We start from the raw sequence: 9,602 nt of genomic DNA, 5'->3' as shown, positions 1-9,602 counted from the left end.
TACTGGGTATTTGCTCGAATAAAGTGTGTCGGTGCAGTATTGTTAGGCAAGCCAATAGCCAATATTCCCCGAAAAAAAGCTAGAGTACTAACCCAAATGTTAAATGCTACACGGTGTACAATTGCCAAAAATTGGAAACAACCTGCCCCCCCATCCTTAAACCAAATAAACAATAAAATTTGGCATATAGTTTATATGGAAAAACTCTCAGCCTATCTGAATGGCTCGACCTCACAATTCTCTGAGATTTGGGCTCCTTGGTTTCGCCATGCAGGTATATCCCCATACATAGATTAGAATACTTGGAACAGAGTGATATATGTGACAGTTAAATTGTTGTGTACAATGCTATATTTTTACAAATGCTATCCCTTCCCCCCCCTCCCCTATCCCCCCTTTTATATGTTATATGTTTTGTTAATTTTTCTTTTGTATGAAAAAAAATGTTTAATAAAAATTTAAGTAAAAAAAAAAAAAAACGACAAATACTAAATGGTAAATGAGAAATATACACATTGCTTATCTGTCTCTGTGTAGTAATTTTCCTTCTCTTCAACTGTCCTTCAAATTTTCTCTTTTGCAAGAAAAGGAACACATGGCTTCAATATTCACTTCTGTTCTGCAGTCATCCCTCCTGAAATAAAAGTTAAGCATTGCATTGTTATTATGATAATACATACAATAAACCTTGCTCCAAACCATTTGATGCAAAGCAAATCCACCTCCCACCCACAGCTGTGCTCCTTCTAGAGCATGCATGTCAAACTCCAGTCCTCGAGGGTCCCAAACAGGCCAGGTTTTCAGTAGGGATATCCTGAAAACCTGGCCTGTTTGCGGCCCTCGAGGACTGGAGTTTGACATCCTTGTTCTTGAGCTTCTACCACGCAAGTCATCCATGTGAGTGACACTGTACTGCAGTCCTGGTCTGCACACAATCTACTGAATCAATGACATCACACTGTAAAGGCAATCTACAAGATGTATTAGTTGTCCACACTTCCGAAATGTTACTTTTATGTCCAAATCACTTATTCCCATGACCTGATATTTGTATTTGTTATTTATAGGATTGTCACAAAGAGTTGATGAGGTCACCAAATGATAGTATGTAGAGAGAAAGAGAGATCTCAGAACAGAGCCCTGATGTATACCCACAGACAGATCAATAGAAGACGAAGACATGTTAGCAACAGAGATGGAGAATGTGTGACAGGAAAGTTATGATGAAAACCAGGATAGAACTGTGTTACGGATACCAAGAGAGAGTTTAGAATATGAAGGAGGAGAGTGATTGAGAGCATCAAACGCAGCAGATAGATCAAGTAGGATTAGTAGGGAAAAGTGACCTTGGGAATTTGCTTTAAGCACAGTCTGTAGAACGAGCTGTACGAAAGGCAGGTTGTAAAGGATCCAGGAGGGAATGTGATTTAAGAATGTTGACATTCTAGCAATTAGGAGACAAACAGCAGGAGGGATACAGGGCGGTAGTTAGTAAGGCACATAGGGTGTAGGTTGTTTCTGAGAAAAGGGTGACCACTACAGGCTTAAAGTAAGAGGGTAAAGAGCCAGAGAATAGGGAGGAATTGAAGATGTGGGTGAGAGTGGGGACTAAGAGATGCAGTAAGGTGTGAGGGGATACGATCTAGAGGGCATGTGGTAGAGGGAGAAGAGAAGATGATTTGCTTCCAGCTCTGTAAGAGAAGAAAAAGAGTCAAATGCAGAAGGAGAATTAGGTAGAAGGAGAGAAGGGGGAAGGGACAGAAGGAATCTCCTTGTGGGTGGCATCCACCTTGCCTCTGAAGTAGTCAAATGCTTGAGGAGAAGTGAAGGAAGGATGGCAAGTGTGAGGAGAAGGTTAGTGGAGGGAGTCAAATACAGGGAAAAAAAGACAGCGTAAATTAAATTTGAGTGTTGATGAATGTGAAAAAAAAGTAGTGTGGTTTGGCCCCAGAGAGCAGCTTTATACAGGACTGGAGACATTTTTACTGTAGAAAAATCAAATATCAATTGTGTGATTTCCTTCATAGGCATTAAGAACAGCGAGTGGAAGTGTGATGAACATGTTTGGGAATTTAGCCAAGGGTGTGGGCTAGAGGGACAAGTGTGTCAGAGCCTAGAGGGGGCATATAGATAGGAGGATAGCATTGTAAGAGTTAATAAGATTGTTAGTTTAAGCGGAAAGAGAGAGAGAGCAGAGAGGTTAGAGTAGATGTCAGAGGAGAGTTTAATTAAGCAGAGGCAAATCAGTGGGACAGGTAAGATGGGGTGAGGGGAATGACTGATTGTGAATGATGAGAGCAGAAGAGGTCATGTACAACTAGAGCCTTGTTAGTCAGAGAACGGACATTCCAGATGGCATAGGAGAAGGGAAGAGAAAAGTAAGGAAAGGAATGTGGATTACATTAGATAGGTTAACACTCTTAGCAGGGAGGCCCGATGTGTATATGAGCAGGTTCAAGATTATAAGAGATATCCCACACATCAGCAAACATAGAAGGAGACACAGAGATAGGTGTAGAGAGAGACAGAGATAGCTCTATGTAGAGAGAGAGGGACGTAGAGAGAATGAGACAGATAGGCGCAGAGAGAGGGGGCGCAGAGAGAGGAGGCGCCAAAAGAGGGGGCGCAGAGAGAGGGGGCACAGAGAATAGGATATTAAAGAGTGCTTTTCATTGAGCAGTGCAGAAATAGCTGCAATAGAGGTCTGTACAAATGGTGCAGTGTGTAGACACATGCAAAGGTAGGGGAAGGAAAGAGGAGAACATGTGGATAAAAGCAGGAGTGTGGAAGTTAGAGAAATTAGAAAAGTTTAACAGAGGAGTGAGGAAACAGCCAGCAGAAAGAACAAGAGAGAGGTTACATTGGGATGACGTTCTGTGGTAAAGAGAAAATGCTAGGAGAGAGCTTTCAAATATTAGAGGACATGAATTGAGGGAGCAAATGTATAAATCAAAACCTGAGGGGGAGGTATAGCACGAAAGCTTGCACAGCAGATTATAGTCTTAATGTTGCGTGTACCTGTCAGGGTATTCAAGAAGTTAAATTCTCACAAGTGCAGAGTTCATGATGAAATGCTGAATCTAGTCCCCCTCCAATTTAATTTTAATATAACTTTTCCATTCTTCATTACTGCAAAAAGCAAACAAAACAAAACCACATTGCATTACTATTTTCAAAATGGATTGAATGGCATATTCAACAGTGACTGTGTGATGCCAATATTCCCCACTCACTCGTAGTGAAGCACATATTGTACTAGTGTTGAAAGTAGGCCGGTAGAGTCAGGTACGCAGTACTGATAAAACAATAAGTGCCCGTCGTAAGTACCAGCTCCGCAACAGTGCGGGCATCACATTAGTGACGTGGATGAACATATATGGATAAGCCCATATTAAGGCATCACGTGACCAGAGCCGTCACTGACTGGGTATACGTAAAGACGCAGGGAGATGCAAGGAAAGGGAGGGAGAGAGACAGGGAGAAGATGTGAAACGGAGGAAGGCACGGATGGAGGGAGTTCTTCCGAGCTTCTGCGGGCCTCTCTCTTTCACTGGTGCATGCCGGGAGCTGGTCCCAACATCCACAAAGTGTGTGTGTATTATTGGTTGTATTTTATGGGGGTAGGAGGGTAGTGTGTATATTGTGTGTGTGGGAGTATTATATTGTGTGTAGAGGTGCAGAGGAGAGTACTAGATTGTGTATCTTGTGTAAGGGTGTTGTGTATATTGTGTTTGGAGCTATAATATTATTGGGGAGATTAGTATTGAGGAGGTATTATAGTGTGTATTGTGGGGAGTATTAGTGTGTGTATTGTTTGTGGGTGACAGATGCTGGGGGTATGCAGCAATCCCTGCACTGAGGTCCGAGGCGGCTCTGCATCGCTCGCACGCACTGTGGATGACCAAGCATGTGCCCATGATAATCATGGCCTTAGAGGGATGAGTGTGTCAGAGCCTAGAAGGGGCATATATATGATGGAGGAGGGAGGAGGAGGAGGGAGGAGGAGGAGATTATAGCATTGTAAAAGTTAACAAGATAGTTAGTTTAAGCAGAAAGTGAGGAGAGGTTAGAGATAAGGGTAGATGTCAGAGGAGAGAGTTCAATTAAGCTGAGGTATCGAGTAGGACAGGGGTGAGGGGAATGAGAGGTGGTGGATGATGAGAGCAGAAGAGGTCATGTACAAATAGACCTTGTTAGTCAGAGAGCAGTCATTCCAGAGGGCACGTGAGAAGTGAAGAGTAAAGTGAGACATGGAATGTGGATTACATTAGATGGGTTAATACGCTTAGCAGGGAGGTGGAGAGAGAGAGGCAAGAGGCAGAGAGTGGTGCAGGGGTTGAGGAAGAGATGTTGCATGTACCTTATCAGAACATTAAAGAACATCAATTCACACTGGTGCAGAGTTGATGATGAATCCAGTTCACCTCCAATTCAATTTTAACAGAAATGTTTCATTCTTCATTACTGAAAAAAAAGAAAAGTAAAAAACATTTCATTACTATTTTCAAAATGGATTGAATTCCCCCAACAATGACTATGTGTTACCAATATATCCCTCTCAGTCCCACTGCAGCATATACTGTACCAGTGTGAAAGTAGGAAGGTACACAGTACCGGTAAAACAATACGTGCCGGTACTATGCACCATATGAATTATAAGGGGATGTAAATCTCCCAGTCTCTCTCCATATCCGCAACAGAGCGGGCTCCGGTCAGTGGCATGGATGCCCATATATGGGTATGCTCATATTTGGGCATCCCATGTCACTGACCGGAGCCGGCTCTGAGTATAGGGATATATGCGGAGACGCACAGGTGCAAGGAAATGGGAGGAGGCACGGTGAGAAACAGGGAGAGACCACAGGAAGATAGAGGGCAACAACTTCCACAAGGTACTTGTATGGGTATAATTGTTTGTATTTTGTGCAGAGGGGGTAATTTCAGATAAAATACAATTCTCCACCCTCTACGAAACAATTCCACTTTGTTCAGTAAGCCAGAAAGTCTTGGTCCCATGTGGACTGAATTTAATGCAAATAAGGTCCTTAATACACAAGTAAAGAATAAAGTTACTTATTCTCTACTGTAAGAAGTGCCACATTGCCCACTATTTGGGTCCTGTGCCCAGATTGTGACCATGCATGGCAGAGGTGAGATTCCCCCAACTCCAATTTGCTACACTCTCCAAGAGAGATAATTGTGATCAGAGGTGGAACTAGGGGAGGGTGTGAGCAGGGTCACTGCCCAGGGAGTAACCTGACTGGGGGCACGGAAATCTCATTTAGTGCATATGTTGCGGCACTGCATTGATTGACCGGTCAATCTGCACTGCTGCCTGTCACAGTGACATCCTGATCGGGCACTGTGATCAGCTATAGCACTGACCCAGGTGAGATAGTTCAGCACTTTACAAGGAGGGAACAGATGTTGTGGGTGACAGATGCTGGAGGTAGGCCAAGACTGTTGGCCAGAGTAACGTGGAGACTTACTGCACTCTGCATGCCCATCCTCTCCCTGACATCAGGGGAAGGAAGTGGCCCTGGGGTGTGTGTAGGTATGCCAGATGTCAGTGTATGCATAAGTAAGTATGCCTGTGTAGTGGGAGGTGTAGGGGCGTTAAGCTGGAGGACTTAAAACAGGCACAAAAGCACATAGATACCTCTGATTATACCGCACCAAATGCTGATAATATCATGCTGTAGCTGCACTTTACAGAAGATGATGCAGATGTCATCATTGGTTGGTGGGTTCATTAAATCAATCCATCATATCATAACCACACTGTGCATATGATGTACTGAATCAGTAACACCAGGAAGACATCTCCATGTTAGGAGTAGAGTTGAAGTTAACAGAATATGTCCAGCACTGTGGTGTGTAGCCCATAAATAATAATTGTGCACATTACCAGAACAACATACTGTCAACTGCAAGATCATTTTGCTGCTTGTAGCGTATGCTCATCCTGTACAGTGTTGTAGTAGATCCGTCTCTTCAGTGTTCACTGCAACAAAAGTAAGACATTGCATTAATATTACAGACGTTTGGGGGCTGAAATCTCACTTCGCTGCGGACAATTTCCCTTTGCATAAGATTCTTGTGATTATGTCAATGATGATCAATAACTGCATCATAACACAGCCGCTCTATACAGAAGATGTACTTGCTCTCATTGGTCATTGAGGTAATACGTCACACAATGTACAGATATAGCAAGGATTATTTCTCCCACTTGTGCATTATGGCATTATGATGGGAAATGTTGTGAGATTCTGCATTATCAGCATCACTGAATCTTTTGGAAATTAAGTGATATTCTATGTTTTAATGCAATATTATGGGTGATCAGCCGGTAAAATAATAATAGCTTGCTGTATCTGTAGCCATGCTCTACCCATGATGTGCTGAACCAATGACTGCAGAGAGATTCAGAGTGCTAAACATGACTGGAACGCATCTCTGAATAATGGGCAGCAAAGCAGTGCAGAATAGGAGGTGAAAGTATTTAAAATGGAAGATCCTTAGCAGCTGTGTGGAGAGTAGACAGTACAGACTGACCAAGTAAATGGTAAAAGGAGTAACTTCAACATTACTTGGCTTTGTTCTCCACATTGAAGCTTTCCTCCTCTTTAAATCACTAATACTGATGCCATGTGTAACCTGTACTGAGAGTTATATAATCTACTGGCCTAGATGAAACCATATGATGCAAACAGGATCCATCCCACTCCAGATTCATAGAATTGAACCACCTCAACCTTTCATAACAATCACATAGAACTGCAGCTGTGCGCTACTGCACATGTTCTTGTTATGAATGGTAGTAGATGTGGTCCTTGGGTCTTTACTTCATACTGTAGCCACCCTCTACTCATGATGTATTGAATCAACGAAAACCTGCATGGTTCAGATCACAGGAAGGGGTAGAGTAGAGATGAAAATATTCAATGTGAAACCCGTAGCAGCCGGATTGTGTGGAGTCAATAAAACGACAAATACTAAATGGTAAATGAGAAATATACACATTGCTTATCTGTCTCTGTGTAGTAATTTTCCTTCTCTTCAACTGTCCTTCAAATTTTCTCTTTTGCAAGAAAAGGAACACATGGCTTCAATATTCACTTCTGTTCTGCAGTCATCCCTCCTGAAATAAAAGTTAAGCATTGCATTGTTATTATGATAATACATACAATAAACCTTGCTCCAAACCATTTGATGCAAAGCAAATCCACCTCCCACCCACAGCTGTGCTCCTTCTAGAGCATGCATGTCAAACTCCAGTCCTCGAGGGTCCCAAACAGGCCAGGTTTTCAGTAGGGATATCCTGAAAACCTGGCCTGTTTGCGGCCCTCGAGGACTGGAGTTTGACATCCTTGTTCTTGAGCTTCTACCACGCAAGTCATCCATGTGAGTGACACTGTACTGCAGTCCTGGTCTGCACACAATCTACTGAATCAATGACATCACACTGTAAAGGCAATCTACAAGATGTATTAGTTGTCCACACTTCCGAAATGTTACTTTTATGTCCAAATCACTTATTCCCATGACCTGATATTTGTATTTGTTATTTATAGGATTGTCACAAAGAGTTGATGAGGTCACCAAATGATAGTATGTAGAGAGAAAGAGAGATCTCAGAACAGAGCCCTGATGTATACCCACAGACAGATCAATAGAAGACGAAGACATGTTAGCAACAGAGATGGAGAATGTGTGACAGGAAAGTTATGATGAAAACCAGGATAGAACTGTGTTACGGATACCAAGAGAGAGTTTAGAATATGAAGGAGGAGAGTGATTGAGAGCATCAAACGCAGCAGATAGATCAAGTAGGATTAGTAGGGAAAAGTGACCTTGGGAATTTGCTTTAAGCACAGTCTGTAGAACGAGCTGTACGAAAGGCAGGTTGTAAAGGATCCAGGAGGGAATGTGATTTAAGAATGTTGACATTCTAGCAATTAGGAGACAAACAGCAGGAGGGATACAGGGCGGTAGTTAGTAAGGCACATAGGGTGTAGGTTGTTTCTGAGAAAAGGGTGACCACTACAGGCTTAAAGTAAGAGGGTAAAGAGCCAGAGAATAGGGAGGAATTGAAGATGTGGGTGAGAGTGGGGACTAAGAGATGCAGTAAGGTGTGAGGGGATACGATCTAGAGGGCATGGGTTAATACGCTTAGCAGGGAGGTGGAGAGAGAGAGGCAAGAGGCAGAGAGTGGTGCAGGGGTTGAGGAAGAGATGTTGCATGTACCTTATCAGAACATTAAAGAACATCAATTCACACTGGTGCAGAGTTGATGATGAATCCAGTTCACCTCCAATTCAATTTTAACAGAAATGTTTCATTCTTCATTACTGAAAAAAAAGAAAAGTAAAAAACATTTCATTACTATTTTCAAAATGGATTGAATTCCCCCAACAATGACTATGTGTTACCAATATATCCCTCTCAGTCCCACTGCAGCATATACTGTACCAGTGTGAAAGTAGGAAGGTACACAGTACCGGTAAAACAATACGTGCCGGTACTATGCACCATATGAATTATAAGGGGATGTAAATCTCCCAGTCTCTCTCCATATCCGCAACAGAGCGGGCTCCGGTCAGTGGCATGGATGCCCATATATGGGTATGCTCATATTTGGGCATCCCATGTCACTGACCGGAGCCGGCTCTGAGTATAGGGATATATGCGGAGACGCAGAGGTGCAAGGAAATGGGAGGAGGCACGGTGAGAAACAGGGAGAGACCACAGGAAGATAGAGGGCAACAACTTCCACAAGGTACTTGTATGGGTATAATTGTTTGTATTTTGTGCAGAGGGGGTAATTTCAGATAAAATACAATTCTCCACCCTCTACGAAACAATTCCACTTTGTTCAGTAAGCCAGAAAGTCTTGGTCCCATGTGGACTGAATTTAATGCAAATAAGGTCCTTAATACACAAGTAAAGAATAAAGTTACTTATTCTCTACTGTAAGAAGTGCCACATTGCCCACTATTTGGGTCCTGTGCCCAGATTGTGACCATGCATGGCAGAGGTGAGATTCCCCCAACTCCAATTTGCTACACTCTCCAAGAGAGATAATTGTGATCAGAGGTGGAACTAGGGGAGGGTGTGAGCAGGGTCACTGCCCAGGGAGTAACCTGACTGGGGGCACGGAAATCTCATTTAGTGCATATGTTGCGGCACTGCATTGATTGACCGGTCAATCTGCACTGCTGCCTGTCACAGTGACATCCTGATCGGGCACTGTGATCAGCTATAGCACTGACCCAGGTGAGATAGTTCAGCACTTTACAAGGAGGGAACAGATGTTGTGGGTGACAGATGCTGGAGGTAGGCCAAGACTGTTGGCCAGAGTAACGTGGAGACTTACTGCACTCTGCATGCCCATCCTCTCCCTGACATCAGGGGAAGGAAGTGGCCCTGGAGTGTGTGTAGGTATGCCAGATGTCAGTGTATGCATAAGTAAGTATGCCTGTGTAGTGGGAGGTGTAGGGGCGTTAAGCTGGAGGACTTAAAACAGGCACAAAAGCACATAGATACCTCTGATTATACCGCACCAAATGCTGATAATATCATGCTGTAGCTGCACTTTA

At 43.2% G+C, this 9,602-nt stretch overlaps 1 long non-coding RNA gene across 1 annotated transcript; it reads right to left on the bottom strand.

Annotated features, from left to right (window-relative positions):
- Positions 1–480: 480 nt before the first annotated feature.
- Positions 481–5,981, bottom strand: LOC142485957 (uncharacterized). The gene is made up of 4 exons (XR_012798747.1): positions 5,909–5,981; positions 4,361–4,464; positions 3,019–3,129; positions 481–634 (listed from the first exon to the last, which is right to left on the bottom strand). It is a non-coding gene; the product is annotated as an uncharacterized LOC142485957 (long non-coding RNA).
- Positions 5,982–9,602: the final 3,621 nt, after the last annotated feature.

Source organism: Ascaphus truei, unplaced genomic scaffold (genome assembly GCF_040206685.1).
Source record: "Ascaphus truei isolate aAscTru1 unplaced genomic scaffold, aAscTru1.hap1 HAP1_SCAFFOLD_682, whole genome shotgun sequence".
Classification (NCBI taxonomy): domain Eukaryota; kingdom Metazoa; phylum Chordata; class Amphibia; order Anura; family Ascaphidae; genus Ascaphus; species Ascaphus truei.
Note: the sequence above shows the minus strand (reverse complement) of the source record. Positions and strands in the feature narration are given on the sequence as shown.